The 19388-nt window shown below is 43.3% G+C and overlaps 1 long non-coding RNA gene across 2 annotated transcripts; it reads left to right on the forward strand.

Moving 5' to 3' along the window:
• The first annotated feature begins 102 nt into the window (after positions 1-102).
• On the forward strand, positions 103-18936 carry LOC122480974. Of its 2 annotated transcripts, XR_006296720.1 has the most exons (4): positions 103-651; positions 918-1162; positions 1605-1737; positions 18481-18936. It is a non-coding gene; the product is annotated as an uncharacterized LOC122480974 (long non-coding RNA). The 2 variants fall into 2 exon arrangements; XR_006296719.1 differs by having other exon boundaries at positions 103-1162.
• Positions 18937-19388: the final 452 nt, after the last annotated feature.

A 19388-nucleotide genomic window follows, 5' to 3' on the forward strand; every position in this document is an offset into this window, starting at 1 on the left:
GGCGGGAGCCGAGAGGTTGGGCCGAGGCGGGGAGCCGGTGCCTGGCGCAGCGCTGCGGCCGAGCCCACGTGCCCGCCGCGGTCCGCAGCCCGCGCTCCGCGGCGCCCGGGGCTCCCCGACTGTGGCGGGGGAGATCGGGCGCGGTTCCGCCGGGGAAGTGGGGCGGGCTCCTCCGCTCTGGGCAGGGGAGAGCTGCCCTCTGTCCCCGGGAGTCCCCGAGCCCTGTGGTTCGGATCTCGGAGCCTGGGGACGGCCGCGAACCAGAAAGCGTCCTCCTCGTGCGCTGGGGGGGGAGGAGGGGGGGAGGTCTTGGAGGCCCCGGGATGGCAGCTGAATCCGCGTCCCACGCGCGCGGCTCTGGGGGGGCGCGCGGAGGAGCAGAGGGTCGCATTTCCAAGCTCGGGGGGTCCTCATTGCGGACCGGTTTTCTTTGTCTCCCCCTCTGTCTCTAAGGATGCTCAGGACCCGGTCGTTAGCGGCAGCCAGAAAAGCGGGCTCGGGGTCAAGGTTGACACGGAGGCTAAAAGCCAGCCAGAGAAAGAAAAGCAGAACACACCGGGAGAGCATCCCAGAGGCCCTTCTTGAATGATCCATTCCGTAATTCTTGACTTCATCGCACAATATCTCAAGTTGAAAATTATTTTCTTTGCCGTGAGTTGAAGATTGGAAAGCCCTGGATGCCGGTTCTGAAATCTCCCCTTAACTAGCCCTTTGTCCTTCCCCAGCCACTTTTGCCCTCTCAAGAGTCCCAGTTTACTCCCCTGTAACTGAGGGGAGTGGACCAAATGGTTTGTAATGTGGTCCCACATTCCGGGAAGTCCACGCTTTTCATGGCAAAGCCTGATAATTGCCAGTGTTCGTTCGTGACCATCCTTTCCACAGCTGTGGTCTAGAACACAGTATTTTTTACCCCATAGGGCGTCACGGAAACCCAAGTGTCTACCGTGATGCAGCCAGTACGGAAAACGGAATGGTCGTTTCTCAAAAAAATTAAAAATAGGATTACCAGGGGACCCAGCAGTCCCACTTCTGGGTATATACTCAAAAGAAGCGAAAGAGGCTCATGAAGACATATCTGTACATGGATGAACCTTGAGGACGTGCTAAGTGAAATAAGCCAGGCACGAGAAGACAAACACTGCGTGATTCTACCTAAATGAAGGTAGTCTACATTTACTAGACTACATTTACTAGTACTCTACCCAGAGTAGTCAAATTTATAGAGACAGTAGAATGGTTACGTGCCATGGGTGGGAAGGAGGGGGAATAGAGCGTTGGTTGTTTGATGGGTACAGAGTTTCAGTTCTGCAGGATGAAAAAGGTTCTGAAGGTTGGTTGTACACCCATGTGCATGCACTTAACACCGCTGAACTGTACAGTTAAAGATGGTTCAGGTGGTGAATATTAGGTACATTTTATCACAATTAAAAGTTTAAACAAATGTGAAGTGTCTGTCGTGGGTCTCACACAGACCTAGAGGAAGAGGCACAAGGTAAGGGAGACATGAAGAGATAAAAGCAAGGAAGGAGGGTGGTAATGAGAAGAGAAAGGGGCACGTGAGCCTTCTAATCGCCAAGACTGAATGCATTACCTTTTATTTATAGCTTGATTGCTCCAAGCGTTAAGAGAAACTGAGGATTACAAGTTTGCAGGATATCAGCTTGGATGAAGCACTGGTCAAGAACACAAACTCATGAAGGTACGCTGCTCCTTCAAGAAAAAAATCTTGGGCACAAGGTAGGAATCTCTGCGAGAGGTCCTAAGAGGGGAGGAAATTAGTCAGATCACAAATAAGTGAAATAAGGCAGACGGGGAAAGACGGATACCATATGGTTTCACTCGTATGTGGAATTTAAGAAACAAAAACACACAAGAAGCAGACTCTTAAATACAGAGAGCAAACCGGTGGTCACCAAGAGTGGGAGGTAGGAGGAAGGATGGCTGAAATAGATAAAGGGGGTCAAAAGCGCACTTCCCCGGGGCGCCTGGGTGGCGCAGTCGGTTAAGCGTCCGACTTCAGCCAGGTCACGATCTCGCGGTCCATGAGTTCGAGCCCCGCGTCGGGCTCTGGGCTGATGGCTCAGAGCCTGGAGCCTGTTTCTGATTCTGTGTCTCCCTCTCTCTCTGCCCCTCCCCCGTTCATGCTCTGTCTCTCTCTGTCCCAAAAATAAATAAACGTTGAAAAAAAAAATTTTTTTTTAAAATTAAAAAAAAAAAAAAAAAAGCGCACTTCCCCAATGAGCCCTGAGAAATGCATAGAATTGTTGAATCACTATATTGTGCGCCTGAAACTGATATGATTGTACTTTTAAACAGGTACTCAAGAGTTGAGATTTAATAACTTTTGCTCCTTAAAACAAAAAAGAGAAGGGAAATTAGGAATAGTTTCTATGCAGACTTGATTTTCCCTGGCAATTGGTGGAAAACACTAATTCTAGACAGCAAATTTTATGGACTGAAATATTTTGGGGTATGAAACATAGGCAAACTTTTGGAGGTGAAGATAATGCCCAACATTATTTGAAAGGTGCCAAGGGTCATGTCTAGTATGGTACCTAGTTTATTCCTCACAGCATCACTCTAAAGAGGGTAGTCATACATTATCTAGAGTCTTAGATTATGCATCGAGTTATGCGTACTCGAGTATGAAATTCTGGTTCCAGAGCTCATGATATAAAACCTATTATAAAGATGCTCCTAGGGGCATCTGGATGGCTCGGTTGCTAAAGCATCAGAATCTTGATTTTAGCTCAGGTTCTTGTGGTTCATGACATCAAGCCCTTTATCAGGCTCTGTGCTGACAGCTCAGAGCATGCTTAGGATTCTCTCTCTCCTGTCTCTCTGCCCCTCCCCTGTGTGTGTGTGTGTGTGTGTGTGTGTGTGTGTGCTTGCTCTAAACAAACAAACATTAAAAAACAAAACACAGAGACTCCTAAAAGGGCAAGAAGCAATCAGGAGGAATGAGATGAAAAAAGAAATCAGAAGAGAGAAGTCTATTTCTGGGGTGAATGGAATGTTTTGCATTTGCCCTAAAAAGGACGTCGTTTATGTAGATTCTTATCACCATAATGCTTAGCTGCTACATAGCTATGAATAAGTGGTCGTTCATCTTACAAACACATTTCTAGCCCTTAAATGACACGAATATGTCCCTCTCCTTCTTCAAAAATCATGGAATATTTTCAACGACACCCTTTTGTTAGCTCTCTAAAAAAAAAAAAATGACATTAAAGGACTTCACCTATAGGTTGTCACTGAAAATATCCACTACAAAAGAATAAGTTAGTGTATTCATATAATGAAATACTATATACAACAATGAAAATGAATGAACTGCAGTTATCTGGAACAACCCGGATTAGTCTCAAAAACAATGTTGGGGTGTTTAAGCAAGTCACGGCAAAACCAAACAATATTCTCTTTAGGAATATATTCGTAAGGGGTATAAAGAAAGTGAAAGAATAATTATGACAAAAATCAGGACAGGGCTTACTCTAGAATGGGGCAGGAAGAGGAGGATTTAATTAGAGATTTCATTAAGGAAGGCAGATTGGGGATTTCTAAGGACCTGGCAATTCTCTATATTTTTTAAGAATTTTTTTAATGTTTATTTATCTTTGAGAGAGAGAGCAAGCAGGGAGGGGTACAGAGGGAGGGAGATACAGAATCTGAAGCAGGCTCTAGACTGAGCTGTCTGCACAGAACCTGACGTGGGGTTCGAACCCATGAACCGTGAGATCATGACCTGAGCCAAAATAGACGCTTAACTGATTGAGCCACCCAGGCGTCCCAATAGTTTATTGTTTTTTTAAATCTCTGTGATGGATGCTGGATATTTGTTTTATTATTATTATTATTATTTAAACTATATAACTATTTTTAAACTACCTATTTTTATGCACTGCCCCAAGTATGGTGTCTTTCACAATAAAAGAAAAATTTAAAGGAATTTTGACACAGCACTTCTACCTATGAAGTAAACTTATCCAAACAAACAAAACCCATCGATTCTGATTAAGAGCCTAGATCCAGCTACCAGTGTACAGGAAATACATGGGACGGTGGAACATTGTAAATGTTCAAGGATATAATCAGACCCTAGGATAAATTCCAGACCCTAGCAGACATTATAGAACAAATAACCTAGTTTCTTCAATAAAAAATTGTAAGGAGGGGCGCCTGGGTGGCGCAGTCGGTTGAGCGTCCGATTTCAGCCAGGTCACGATCTCGCGGTCCGTGAGTTCGAGCCCCGCGTCGGGCTCTGGGCTGATGGCTCAGAGCCTGGAGCCTGTTTCTGATTCTGTGTCTCCCTCTCTCTCTGCCCCTCCCCGTTCATGCTCTGTCTCTCTCTGTCCCAAAAATAAATAAACGTTGAAAAAAAAAAATTAAAAAAAAAAAAAATTGTAAGAAAAAAAAAATAAGTTGGAGAAAGAACCCATAGATTAAAAGAAAACTAACAGATACATCTAACAATTGCAGTTTGCAGTGTAAGGATTTTATTTGGATCCTGATTAAAGCAAACTGGTAATATAGAATAGTCAAGAAAATGTGACCACTGATCTTATCTTTGATATTCAATAATTATTGTGTGTGTGTGTGTTTAACGTTTATTTATTATTGATAGAGAGAGAGAGAGAAAGAGAGTGAGCAGGGGAGGGGCAGAGAGAGAGGGAGACACAGAATCGGAAGCCGGCTCCAGGCTCCAAGCTGTCAGCACAGAGCCCGACAGGGGGCTCGAATTCACGACCTGAGTCGAAGTCGGACACTTAACCGACTGAGCCACCCAGGCACCCCAATAATTATTGTTTTAAAAAAGCTCATATGTGATAACATTGTTATGTATTTTTAGAACAGTTCCCACCTTTCTGGAAGCGCATATGAAATATTTACAGATAAAATCGGGAGGTTGAGAGAGGAATAGAGAATGACAGCTGGTGAATATAGAGTTTCTTTGGGGATGATGAAAATGCTCTCAAATTAGTTGTAGTGATGGCTGCACATTTTTGTAAATATACTAAAAAACCGTTGAGTTGTACACGAAATAGGTGAACGATATGGCATGTCAATTCGATCTCAGTAAAGCTATTAAAAATGATTTAGGGGCGCCTGGGAGGCTCAGTCGGTTAAGCACCTGACTCCATTTCGGCTCAGGTCACGAGCTCATGGTTTCTGAGTTCAAGCCCCGTCTCGGGCTCGGTGCTGACAGCCCAGAGCCTGCGTGGGATTTTCTCTCTCCCTCCCTCTCTGCTCCTCCCTCGCTCATGCTTTCTCTCTCCAAATGCATAAACAAACATTTTTAAAAAATGATGTAAAGTCTGAGATGTCCTTTAAAATAATTTGATGTGGGGGGTTTGAGTAGGGAAATCAAAATTGACTTGTGTAACTAATACGAAACCTCAGCAATACTTACGTAAGCTCATTATATTTTTGTTAGAAATTTTCTGTAATAAAAAGATGGGGGGGGGCGGGGAAAGAGCTTGAAATAATGGAGTAGGTAACTCATCCTGAACGTGTGGAAGATCACTATCCTTCCTTGGACATCACCAGCTGCTTTTTACTGTTGTTTTACTAACCCACCTCAGTGAGATGAACTAGGTTATGAACTGGGTGAGCATAACCCTGGAGACTGTTTTCAAGGCCCAAATTTGGTGGCGCACAGGTGAACCGCAAAACTCCCACGGCAACACTGTGCGGTCCCGGACAGTTCTCTGTTAATGCCTACGATGAGGTGAGAATAATCGCCTCCTTCGAATTCTTGCCAACATCTGGATAATGGATTGGTTTGTTAAGGCTGCTTGAACCAAGTACTGAGTGGCTGAACCAGCAATTTATTGTCTCGAGGTTCTGGAGGTTACAAATTCAAGTTCAAGGTGAGGTAAGGGTTGGTTCCTTGTGAGAGCTGTGCGGGAGAATCCGTTCCATGCCTTGCCCCAAGCTTCTGGTAGTTTGCTGGCAATCTTTGACGTTCCTTGGCTTTTGCTGTTATCACCCTGATCCCTCTTTTCATCGTGGCATGGCATTCTCCCTGTGTGGATATCTGCCTCTGTGTCCAAATTTCCCCTTTTTATGCGGACACCAGTCCTATTGGAGTAGGGCCCACCCTAATGACCTCATTGTAACCTGAGTACGTCTAGAAAGACCCTGTCTCCATATAAGGTTATGATCAGAGGTACAGGGATTAGGATTCCAAAAGATCTTTTTTTAGGGGGAAAGGGGAGGCCCAATGCCACCCAGAGCAGATAGGTTTCAAAATCAGTACCTAGACATTAATCCATAGGATTCTCCTACAGCTTAGTTGTTAATGGCTATATTAAGCAGATTGCAATTTCATATTTTGTTTTTACAAAGGAATAGAACATGAGTTACTTTTACTTTATTATTATTTTTTAATGTTTATTATTTATTTTTGAGAGAGAGAGAGAGAGAGAGAGAGAGAGAGAGAGAGAGAGGAGCTGCAGAGAGAGAGAGAGAGAGAGAGAGAGAGAGAGACAGAATCCAAAGCAGCTCCAGGCTCCGAGCTGTCGGCACAGAGCCCGACGTGGGGCTCAAACTCACGAACCGCAAGATCATGACCTGAGCTGAAGTCGGATGCTCAACCCACTGAGCCACCCAGGCGCCCCAACGTGAGTTACTTTTAGAAGTTGACACAAAAACGAAGGCCATTACAAATTAGGCCTCCCACGAGTTCCATTAGAAAGGATACACAACTATCAAAACACGTGTTAGGTTTTTAAAAATGATACAGATACCCAAACGCCTGGAAGGCAGTACACCAAAATGCAAACTGGTTATTTCTGACTTGTGGATTCAGGAGTGGGACGGAACTGGTTTCTCCGATTAGAAACCCAAGGCTCAGAGCAGTGCCCGGCTTGCTTAGTCAGTACAACACGCAGCTCTTGATCTTGGGGTCAGGAGTTCGGGCCCCACCCTGGGTGTGGAGATTACTTAAAATTGAAGGCTTTAAAACAAACCAATAGGCTGAGATCTGTGAGGTGGCACGCCCAAGGTCTTTCAGGTAATATGAGGCTACTGGGATTCAGGTTGGCTTTCAGCCATAGCATCCATAGCCTGTCCCCCCCCTCCTCCCTTTTTTTTAAGAGAGTGAGAAGGAGAGAGGCAGAATGAGAGGGAGAGAGACTCTTAATCAGGCTCCATACCCAGCATGAGATCGTGACCATGAGGTCATGACTTGAGCCAAAATCAAGAGTCAGAGGCTTAACTGACTAAGCCACCCAAGCGCCCCCATAGCCTTGCTTTAAGCCATCGTGTCTCAGTATAATGGCCAAACACAGTACTAATCACTTTACAACTATTATCTTATTTAATTCTGATAACAATCCTGTAGTTGTATCATAATTCCTACTCTACATGAATGAATGAAGACCATAAATTCTGAAGCAGAGAGTGATTCCAGAGACCAAAGAAAGGAGTTCGTGAAAAGACGACAAATACTGAAGACGGTGGCACCTGTGGCTATGACTCCTTGGCCTCATCTTAAAGTGTCAAAAAAAAAAAACCACCCCAAACAACTAAGAATGTAGAAGACTTGAACAATATAATTAACAAGACATTTACATCCTAGAAGCAGAGAGGATATTTCCTTTTTGGACTTCTCTGGCACTTTAGAAAATCTTGATCAGACTGGATCACATATATAAATCTCAAAAGTAAAGGGTATATTCTCTCATCACGCCACAATAAAGCCAAAAAGTTAGTAAGTTTTTGATTCCAAAATCTTGGGAGTTTTAAACACTCTGCTAAGCAATATTAGACTCAAGGAGAATATCATGGGTTCAATTACCAACAACATATAAAATAATGGAACTAAAAACAAAATGGAAGGGAAGGGGGCAGCGTTTTAGCAAATCAAGAAAGGTAACACCCAGCTACTTAACATACTTCAGACAAATGGAATAGAAAAGAGGAAGTCTGAGACAAGTGGAACTTGGGTCCATTTACATTTCAAAGAAAATCACAAGGGATTCTGCTATCTTGGTATCTAGGAATGGGGGAAGGACACAACCCTTGGGGGCAAGGGAAATATGGAGACTAATGGGGGGGGGAAGGGAGGACAGGATCCTAGACCCCTCTCCCTTAGGGAGCCACAGGAAGGGGACTCCGGAAGGGGGAAGGTGGGCATGCCAGGCCAGCGCAGATTGGCCCAAAGCCTAGGTGTGAATTTTTACTTTTTTACTTTTTTTGTTTTTTCCTTGCCAGCATTTTAAAAAATATAATTTATTGACAAATTGGTTTCCATACAACACCCCGTGCTCATCCCAACAGGTGCCCTCCTCCATGCCCATCACCCACTTTCCCCTCCCTCCCACCCCCCCCCCCCCCAACCCTCAGTTTATTCTCAGTATCCAAGAGTCTCTTATGGTTTGCCTCCCTCCCTCTGTAACTACCCCCCCCCTTCCCTCCCCCATGGTCTTCTGTTCAGTTTCTCAAGATCCTAGGTGTGGAATTTTTAGAGCGTGAAAAAGAATTGAGCTCATAAAGCATAGAAGGGCAGTTTAGTTGGGGCCTATAACCCATCTACAGAGAAGAGCAGAAAGTACTGATCAAAAGAAACAGAATCAAAAAGACAAATAACAAGTGTGGGTGAGGATTTAGAGAAATGAGAGCCCTCCTGCACTCCTGGTGGGCTTGTAGTATGGTGCCGGTGCCCTGAGAAAACAGTCGGGTAATTTCTCACAAGGTTAAATGTATGGTTACTTTATGACCCAGTGATTTCACTCCTAGGTATGTACCCAAGAGAAACGAAAACACACGTCCACACAAAAACTTGTACGTGAATGTTTTTAGCAACTTCATTCACAGTAGCCAAAAGGTAGAAACAACCCACACGCCCACTCCCTGACGAACAGGAAGACAGAATGTGTATCCATGCGGTGGAATATTATTCGCTCACGAAAAGGAAAGGTGGGTGCTACAACACGGTACCTTAAAAACATCACGGTAACGTGAAAGAAGCCAGTCATAGAACACTACAGACGATATGATCCCATTTACAGGAAATGTCCAGAATAGGCAAATCAGTAAAGACAGAAAGTAGAGTAGCGGCTTCCCAGGGCTTGGGGGGGGGGGGGGGGAGTAGGGGTGCAAGCGAGGAGTGACTGTTAATGGGTTTGTGGTTTCTTTCTAGGGTCATAAAATTTTCTTCATGTAGATTGTGGTGATGATAGCCCAGCTCTATGAATATGCTATAACCACTGCGTTATACTTTTTAAATGAGTGAGGAGTTGGGTGGCATGTGATTTAGATCTCAATAAAAATGTTTTTTAAACAACAACAACAACAAAAAAAAAAAAAAAAGGAAGAAAGAAACTGAGAATTGTATGCTTGTCAAGAGTCAGCAGCAGAAATACCTTTGCAGTTAAGAAAGGAATCATTTGGAGTGCCCAGGTGGCTCAGTTGGTTAAGCGTCCGACTCTTGACTTTGGCTCAGGTCACGATCTCACGGTTTGTGAGTTCGAGTCCCGCATCAGACTGTGCACTGAAAGTGTGAAACCTGCTTGGGATTCTTGCTCTCTCCCTCTCTGTTCCTTTCGTCGCTTGGGCTCTCTCTCTCTCAAGTAACTAAATAAACTGAAAGAAAGAAAGAGAGAGAGAGAAAGAAACTAGTACTATTTTTGCAGAGTGCCTGTGACTTTTGTTTTCTTCCCTTTATTTCTCTAGTACTTTCCGAAAGATACTTAAAAATACTAAAATGTGTTTGTGTTTGATGACAAGATAATAAAAATATAGCTTTTTTTTTTTATTATCTCTCTATTATCCCCATGGGGCGCCTGGGTGGCTCAGTTGGTTAAGCGTCAGACTCTTGGTTTGGGCTCAGGTCATGATCTCATGGCTTGCGGGTTTGAGCCCTGCGTCCGGGAGGGTGGGGAGGCTCCATGCTGACAGTGAGGAGTCTGCTTGGGATTCTCTCTTTCCCCTCCCCAGCTCACACTCTCTCAAAATAAATAAACTTAAAAAAAAAAAAAAAAAAAAAAAAGAGTGGCCCAGCTCAGGACCAAGAAGCTGATAGAGGAAAAGGGAGTTATTAGCTACAGGTTTCACATTCTTCCCACACAAACCTGTTCACGTAGGGTCTGTGTGCTCCTTCTTGACCACGGAGGGATTTTGGATTTCTCTTTCCCCAATCCCCTCCACCCCCATGCACCACATGGGTATGTATGGTGGAGTTAACAGTATGGAAGGCGTTTAAGATTCAGATGAACAACCCTGGAAGCCTTGACTAGCAACATACCCCTAGACGGCTACTTGCGAGAAATAAACTTTGACTGTATTTAATCCACTGTATCTTGGGGTCTCTTTGTAACAGCAGCTTAGCCTCTATGAGGGCCATTTTATTCCCATGACCCCTCCATATAAACCCGTAGTTAGAGGGGCGCCTGGTGGCTCAGTCAGTTAAGCACCTGACTCTTGATCTCAGCTCAGGTCATGATCCCACAGTTGGTAAGTTCAAGCCCCGAGAGGGGCTCTGTGCTGATAGGGAGGAGCCTGCCTGAGATTCTTGCTCCCCACCTTCTCTGTCTCTCCCTCTCTCCCTCTCATGATAAATAAACAAACTTAAAAACAAAACACACAAAAAAACCCGTGGTTAGCATCACAGTGAACTAGAGTTCCAACCTCACTACGTCCTACCTGGTTTCCATGTCTTGATGCTGTTTCTATCAGAAGCGACCTCTTCCCCCTTCTCACCATTTCCCTCACCCTTTCCAGTCTGCCTTCTAGATTTGTTCTGGACCATTCTGTCAGCTCCCCCGACTGCACCCCAACTGTGTCTGAAGCAGGCTCCAGGCTCCAAGCTGTCAGCACAGAGCCCAACGCGGGGCCCGAACCCACAAACCGTGAGATCATGACCCGAGCCGAAGTCGGACGCTTAACCGACTGAGCCACCCAGGCATCCCTACTTGTTGAATTTTTCGACAGGTTTCTAAAGCATTTTTTAATACAGAAATTTTCAAACATACACAAAAGTAGAGGTAACAGTGTAGTGACACATGTATTCATCATTCAGTTTCAACAATCATGATCGTTTTGCCAGTCCTGGGAATGGATAAAGTTCAAGAGCACAGTCTTTGGAGATGATGCTTGAACTAAAAAAGTTGACTTCAATGGGGAGAATTTTATTTATTTATTAAAAAAAATTTTTTTTAAATGTTTATTTATTTTTGAGACAGAGAGAGACAGAGCATGAACAGGGGAGGGGCAGAGAGAGAGGGAGACACAGAATCTGAAACGGGCTCCAGGCTCTGAGCTGTCAGCACAGAGCCCGACGCGGGGCTCGAACTCACGGACCATGAGATCATGACCTGAGCCGAAGTCAGACGCTTAACTGACTGAGCCACCCAGGCGCCCCAGTGGGGAGAATTTTAATCACTGTGGCAAACTGGTAAGGAGATGTTTTAGAGAAGACTGGTTTTTTGAGGGTAGCGGGGGTCTTCAAATCAGAGCCTGCATTTTCTTTCTTTTCTTTTTTAATGTTTTTTTTGAGAGGGACAGAGCATGAGTCGGGGAAGGGCAGAGACAGAGGGAGACGCAGAATCCAAAGCAGGCTCCAGGCTCTGAGCTGTCCGCACACAGCCCGATGTGGGGCTTGAACTCACGAACTGCAGGATCATGACTTGAGCCAAAGTCGGATACTTGACCAACTGAGCCACCCAGGTGCCCCTGGAGCCTGTGTTTTCAAGTGGAGACGCAATAAGAGAAATAGTTATTCTTCATTCCCTGTTTCAAGCAACACTTACTAAATGTCTTCTATGTGCTAGGCACTGGGTTTACACAGGTGACGAAGTCAATTCCTATATTTATTTATTGTTAATTTTTTTCAATGTTTATTTCCTTTGAGAGAGAGAGAGGGAGCGTGTGTGTGTGTGTGTGTGTGAGAGAGAGAGAGAGAGAGAGAGAGAGAGAGAGAGGGAAGGGGCAGAGAGAGAGGGAGAGAGAAAGAATCCCAAGCAGGCTCCATGCTGCCAGCACAGAGCCCAATGCAGAGCTTGAACTCACAAAAAGTGACATCGCGACCTGAGCTGAAACCAAGAGTCGGATGTTCAATTTTTTTTTTTTAACGTTTATTTATTTTCGAGACAGAGAGAGACAGAGCATGAACAGGGGAGGGGCAGAGAGAGAGGGAGACACAGAATCCGAAACAGGCTCCAGGCTCTGAGCGGTCAGCACAGAGCCCGACGCGGGGCTCGAACTCGCGGACCTCGAGATCATGACCTGAGCCGAAGTCGGACGCTCAAGCGACTGAGCCCCCCAGGCGCCCCAAGAGTCGGACGTTTAAATGACCCAGCTACCCAGGCGCCCTGACAGTTCTTACAGTTAAAGGGGCGTGTCATCTAATATGGGTTTAGAGTCACCTAAAAAAATACTTGCGCCGCAGCATGATTAGGGCTCTGATAGAAACACATGCCTGGCGTAACAGAGGTACAGAGACAAGTGTGGTCAGTTCTCTACGAAACATTCCCTCCACCCGTGGGCCTGGAAATCTGGCTTCCGCTCAGGGAAACTGTATCCTCTGTAGCTCTCTCAGATGCTGTTTATTCCCCCCAATTTCCTTTATGGCGGAGCCTGGAACGTGGACATTCCTGTGGTTCTCCACTGCTACTCCCGTACCATTACCTCCTTTTTAATTTTTTTCTCTTTGGAAAAGAATATTCTATTTCTAGGAGTATACAGGTCGAAGCAAAAAAAAAAAAAAAAAAAAAAAAAAAGGTAAAGTACACCCTCATACACAAGTACTAACTAGCGACTATTATGAATTTGATGTTAGTCTATCCAGGTTTTCTTCTGCGCGTGGATATATACATAGATTTTTGTTGTTGTTGAGTAAACTCTACCCCCGTGTGGGGCTCCAACTCATGACCCCTGAGATCAAGAGTCACATGCACTGGAGACTGAGCCAGTCGGGCGCTCCTGTATGCATAGATTTTTTGTGTGGGTTTTTGTATACAGAGATTTTTAAAAAACACTTTTTTTTTAATGTTTACTTAGTTTTGAGAGAGAAAGAGCAGAAGTAGGGGAGAGGATCCAAAGTGGGCTCCATATTAACAGCAGAGAGCTCGAGGCAGGGCTAAGACTCAGGAGCCATGAGATCATGACCTGCGCCGAAGTCAGACACTTAACTGACTGAGCCACCCAGGCACCCCTAAAAAATCCTTTTAAAAACAGGATCGTCTTGCCTGGCTGGTTCAGACTGATGGAGCATGCGATTCTTGACCCTGGGGTTGTGAGTTCGAGCTTGACATTGGGTGTAAAGATTACTTAAAAATAAAATCTTGGGGAGCCTGGGTGGCTCAGTCGGTTAAGCGGCCGACTTCGGCTCAGGTCATGATCTCGCGGTCCGTGGGCTCGAGCCCCGCGTCGGGCTCTGTGCTGACAGCTCAGAGCCTGGAGCCTGTTTCGGGTTCTGTGCCTCCCTCTCTTTGACCCTCACCCATTCATGGTCTGTCTCTCTCTGTCTCAAAAATAAATAAACGTTAAAAAAATTTTTTTTAAATAAAATCTTAAAAAAGAAAAAAAAGGGATCATTTTATACGTACTTTTATAGCTCGCTTTTTAAAAAATCAAATGCTGTCAATATTGATTTTTCTACAAAATGATTTGTAATAGTTAGAATTTTCATTATACTGATGGATCATAATTTATGTAACCAATCCATGTTGTTGGCATTTTATAGCTGTTTTTATTTTTAATTAATATTCAGTAATGGGGGCACCTGGCTGGCTCAGTCAGTAGAGCAGGCCACTCTTGATCTCAGAGTTGTGAGTTCGAGCCCCATGTTGGGTATAGAGGTTTCTTTAAAAAAAAAAAAAAGAAAGAAAGAAAAGAAAATATTAAGTAATGGTCACAAATTTTTGAACTTAGTTTTTTGAAGCTTTTGAGTTTAACTTAGACATCTTATTTCTAAATCTAATATAGTTTGTCTTGAAATTTAAAACACTCATTTTTGCTTTTTATTGGTTGATACTCAATCACCTTATAAATTTAAATTATTAATTATAAATTTCTTATTAAATTTCCCTAAACACTTAACGTGTTTGCCAAATTTTCTTAGACATTTCAAAGTGTCACACATTTAGTATATTTATCCTTTACCTGCTAAAATGTGATCGAACTTTCTCAACATTTAAGGAGTATTTGCCTGAATAATGAGGCAAAACTTGTAGATTTAATAATCAGATTCCCTTAAGTGCCAAAATACTGATTATAAATTTAATTAAATATTTCTAAGTATTTCACTTAAAAACATAAATCTTTCTCTTTTCAAATTTTTATTTAAATGTTAGTTAACATACAAAGAACATAAATCTAATGTGTCAGGTTCTCTTAAATACGTCCAGTGTCTCAAATCATGAATAAAACATAGAAACTGTAACAATGATCACAAAACTTTTATAATACGGGCACAAAAATATTAAACAGTGCAATTTGGCGTCATTTTTCTTATCATCGAAAAACTTATTTTTATATCTTTCCAGCATTGCATGTTTACTTCTCTAAGAGAGGCTGAGTCTGAAGGGCGCCTGGGTGGCTCAGTAGGTTGAGTTACGGACTCTTGATTTCGGCTCAGGTCATGATCCCACGGTTGTGGGATTGAATCTGACACCAAGATTCTCTCCTCCTTTCCCGCTACCTCTCTCCCCTGCTTGCTCTCTCTCTCTCTCTCTCTCTCTCTCTCTCTCTAAAATTAAAAAAGAGAGAGAGAGAGAAACTCGGTCTGACCGTGATATGCATCTAGGGTCACAGGTTATAGATTTGGCATCAGAAGGTGAGAGCCTTGGGTACACCTTCCAGAATAATTCACACAGGCCGTTCTGTTATGTGGCTGATCATCAAGTCAGGGTTGGTTTTGTTAGAAATGAAAATCCAGTATATTACCACTTCCTCTTAGTCACTGCCACCCCCTTTTTTTTTTTTTTAATTTTTTTTTAACGCTTATTTATTTTTGAGACAGAGAGAGACAGAGCATGAATGGGGGAGGGTCAGAGAGAGAGGGAGACACAGAATCTGAAACAGGCTCCAGGCTCTGAGCTGTCAGCACAGAGCCGGATGCGGGGCTCGAACTCACGGACCGCGAGATCGTGACCTGAGCCGAAGTCGACGCTTAACCGACTGAGCCACCCAGGCGCCCCACTGCCACCCCTTTTTAACTGCAGTCTCTTGTCCAGCTTTCTCTTCCCTGAGTGAAGTTGAGGGGATGTTCCCCCCCTTTTCCCCACCCAATCTTGTCACTCTCCCCATTCATTTGCACCCCTTCACCCAACCATTGTTATGATATACACCCATCTAACTCCGCTCCCCAAGAAGAGACACCCTTGCTGCCAACAACTTTGATCACAATTTATCAGCCCATTTCTGTGGTTACACCTTGAAATCCTCCGGAATCTTAATGTCAATATACTGGTCTAATAGCAGCTCCCCACCCCTCCATGGTCTGCACCTTAATTCTTGTCTAATTCAATTGGTGTGATTAAAAAATCTCCTGCGGTTCTGCCTGGAAGGTGAATTTTAGTGGATTTTTTTTTTTTTTTTTTTTTTAAGGAGAAGGAGGCGTGTGGCTTGCCATAATGAAAGATCTGTTATCAATCAGGATGATTGCCATGTCATGGCCCTGTAGGGAGGTACCAGTGGATGAGTCCGGTCGCAGTGGAAAACACCTGCCGGGGTATAGTGAGAGAAGTTAGTTAAATGAAAGGAGGGGTATCCATTTCATATGAGGACTTTAATTTGAAATGGGAATTGAGTGCCACTCTCAGAGCAACGCTTGTTTTTATGCCATGGAAAAGCGTCAGGAATACTTTGGCCTTGACAGTAACACGGAGAAGTCTCTAAGGGGGCTAACCATGCACAAAACCGTTCCTGAGCAGTTCCGGTTATGGATTTTTAAATACATAAGTTCTGAGAATTTTAATGATGTTACTATGATTTGAAGGGATGGACTGTATTTCATATTTGGGATTTTTTCCCCCTAATAAATGATGAACAAAATCCTAAAAATCCTAGCATTCCAGCAAGCAGTAACCGAATATCGTCAGGGTTACTATGTACATGATATATATGAGACATATATCGCATATATTTCAAAAGCATTTGATTACATTTCCAGGTTTATGGCTAACAACTTAAAAAGAGTCCCTTTAAAGACAATGTTGGTTAAACTTCAAGACGGTCTAAGGATCCCACCTCCTGGTATCCAAGCCTTTGTGTTGTAACCAACCTCTCCTGAGCGTAGGCTGGACCCGATGACTCACTGCTAACGCATAGACAATGGCAAAAATGACAAGATGCCATTTTCGAGATTAGGTCATAAAAAGATTGAGGCTTCTATCTTGCTTGTTCTCAATCTTCTCTCGCCCATTTGCTCTGAGGGAAGTTCCCTGCCATAAGGAGGGCTTCCTCACGGAGAGGTCCTGGTGGAGAAATCTAATGTCTCTGGTCAATAGCCAGTGAGGACGTGAGGCCTGACAACAGCCACAGGATGTGAGTTTAGAAGGTGATCGTCCCCAGTCGAGCCTTGGGATGTCTGCAACCGTGGCTTTGACTGCAGTCCAGGGGAGACTGAGCCAGAGGAACCCATGAGGCCACGGCCAGATTCCTGACCCATGGGAGCCGGGACATAACAATCGCTCATTGTTTTAAGCTGCCAAGTTGTGGGGTCATTTGTTGAGCAGCAACATACAAGTAATCTACTCCCCTCTCTTTAGCCTACGTCCAAACTGTAATAAATGCATTGGGAAATAGATGGAAAGTTCGGCCAGCAGGAGATCATTCAATTCTATGAAAGGAGGAGAAGTCTGTGTTGACACTAAGAACCAGATTGTCAAAAGGTAAAATGCAACAGGTGAAATTAATTGTAAGAATGTATTTTATTTAACTTCAAGTAGGAAAAAAACAGTACCATTTCAGTGTGCAATCAGTATAAAATATTTTAGTGTTTTTTGCCCTGTGTCTTCAAAATCCAGTGTGTGTTTCGTACTTATGGTACAGCTCAGTATGGATGCCGAATGCTTATTGTAAATGTTTGGACCGTAGGAGCATCTCATGAACTTTAGGGTTGAAAAGGCAGATTTGCACACCCAAATTGTGTTCCAAACATACTTAAAAGTTTTCCAGGAACCGAATTGAGGGCCAATGCTTAACTTCAAGTGAACTGAAAATAAGTAAGTTAAAAATGCAGCCCTAGCTGTCTTACAAGCGCTCAACAGGGACAAGTGGCTGGTGGCTTGTTGCACTGAACCGTGCCGCTCTCGCGTAGACTCAGAATTCAATAACTGGCTGCTGGATGGATTAATTCTGCAACATTATTTCACCGGTTACATTAGCCATGAGTTGGGGTGCCTGGCGGGCTCAGTCCGTAGACCGTGTGACTCTTGATCTTGGGATCATGACTTTGAGCCCCCACGTTGGGTGTAGAGATCACTTATAAAAAAAAAAATATAGCCAGGAATTAAACCAAAAGGCTGCCTGAAATTTCTTCCAGAGAAAGAAATGCTAGCAATAATTATCAGCTAGTAGCCAACAGAGTGCCTTCAGTATTAGGTGGTCTTACTTATATTCCTACCCTGAAGAATGCTCTACGCAGTGCAATTTGAACTCTGAGTCATCAGGGGATCCCTCTGAAATATTTAAATTCTTTGGAAACACTGATTTGTATTTTTGACTCACGTGATAATTTGGGGATTCAAAATTCTCCACTAACAAATATGGGGATGAAAATCAAAATGGCTAACGAGGGGCGCCTGGGTGGCTCAGTCGGTTAAGCGGCTGACTTCAGCTCAGGTCGATCTTGCGGTCCGTGAGTTCGAGCCCCGCGTCGGGCTCTGGGCTGATGGCTCAGAGCCTGGAGCCTGCTTCCGATTCTGTGTCTCCCTCTCTCTCTGCCCCTCCCCCGTTCATGCTCTGTCTCTCTCTGTCTCAAAAATAAAAAATAAACGTTAAAAAAAAAAAATCAAAATGGCTAACGAATCATGAACGGAACAAAGTCATTTTAAGAGTTAAAATGAAAAAAAAAAAGAGCTGAAATGGTAACTTTTCAAAAACATATCAACCAGTATTACCATCATATCACAACACTGCTACATTGATTTTGTATATTTCTAAAACAATACAGATTCCTTTCCCGTCATACACCCATGCATTTAATCTTCCATGGTTCCAGCGATATAGTTTACCTTTTTGATTGGGGTGCAGTTGTACACCTTGAAAGACCTATAGTAAACATGCTATCTGGATATTTAACAGAGAGGTACAATAAGGAAGTACAGAATGTTTACCTTATCAGGTAAATTGCTTTCCTGTAGTTAAAGCTATTTCTGTCCTTTTGGTAGTAGGCGAAGGGGACTGCATAAGTATTGATAGGATCTTAACAAGCTTAGGCTGTTTCCAAATCAAAGCACAGGGATAAAGGTTTAAGAAATAGTACGTCTTGGCTTTCTCCTGATTTTCTTCTCTCTTCCTTTCTTTCTACAGATTAAAACCCAACCATCTAGAGCTGAGCTGACCCTGAAAGTTGAGGCTATACATCTGTACATCATTACTAGCTCCAAACCTACCCCTCATCAATCATAGAAACTCGCCATCTACTCCCTAGTCACTTACCTGATAATATGCAGTTTTTGTCTTAGACTGTCTCATTTTGGTTAGCTAGACAGATAAATTTTGTCAGCTTTCAGCAGGTAATTTATTTACTTTCTGAGAACAATGTTTGTGGATTTATTGGTGAGGGTTCATATTAAATAAGCAGAGAAAATATTTTTCTTTTGAAACTCCAAATCTGAATTCCCAGAGTTATTTTTAAGAAGAACTATGTGGAAAAACCACAGACACTGACAACTCTGAGTCAGAAAGTGATTCGGAAGAATTGGGCTCTAAAAGTGAAGAAATTTTAGGAAAAATTAGCCAATAAATTTTGCTTAACGTTTTCCATTTTATGGATGCCGAGTGTACGTACATTTTTCAAAAGTCCTGTGTCTAGGGGCACCTGGGTGGCTCAGTCGGTTAAGCATCTGACTTTGGCTCAGGTCATGATCTCGCAGTTCACAAGTTCGAACCCTGCATCGGGCTCCGTGCTGACAGCTCAGAGCCTGGAGCCTGTTTCAGATTCTATGCCTCCCTCTCTCTGCCTCTCCCCTGTTCATGCTCTGTTTCTGTCTCTCTCTCTCAAAAATAAACAAACATTTAAAACAAATAAGCATTAATAAAAACCTTATGTCTAAATAAGTCTAAAATAGCTCTTTCAATAAATTTCAAGTAAAAATTCTAATTGGTAAGAAGGCATTTTTTCTTGGTATTATGTAAGATAACAGTATATCTTACTTTATATTTGATGGAATATAATAATACAATCCACATAGTAATTTTTGAATATAGAAATGTTC

The sequence above is a fragment of the Prionailurus bengalensis genome, chromosome A1, assembly GCF_016509475.1.
Source record: "Prionailurus bengalensis isolate Pbe53 chromosome A1, Fcat_Pben_1.1_paternal_pri, whole genome shotgun sequence".
NCBI classification, from domain to species: Eukaryota; Metazoa; Chordata; class Mammalia; order Carnivora; family Felidae; genus Prionailurus; species Prionailurus bengalensis.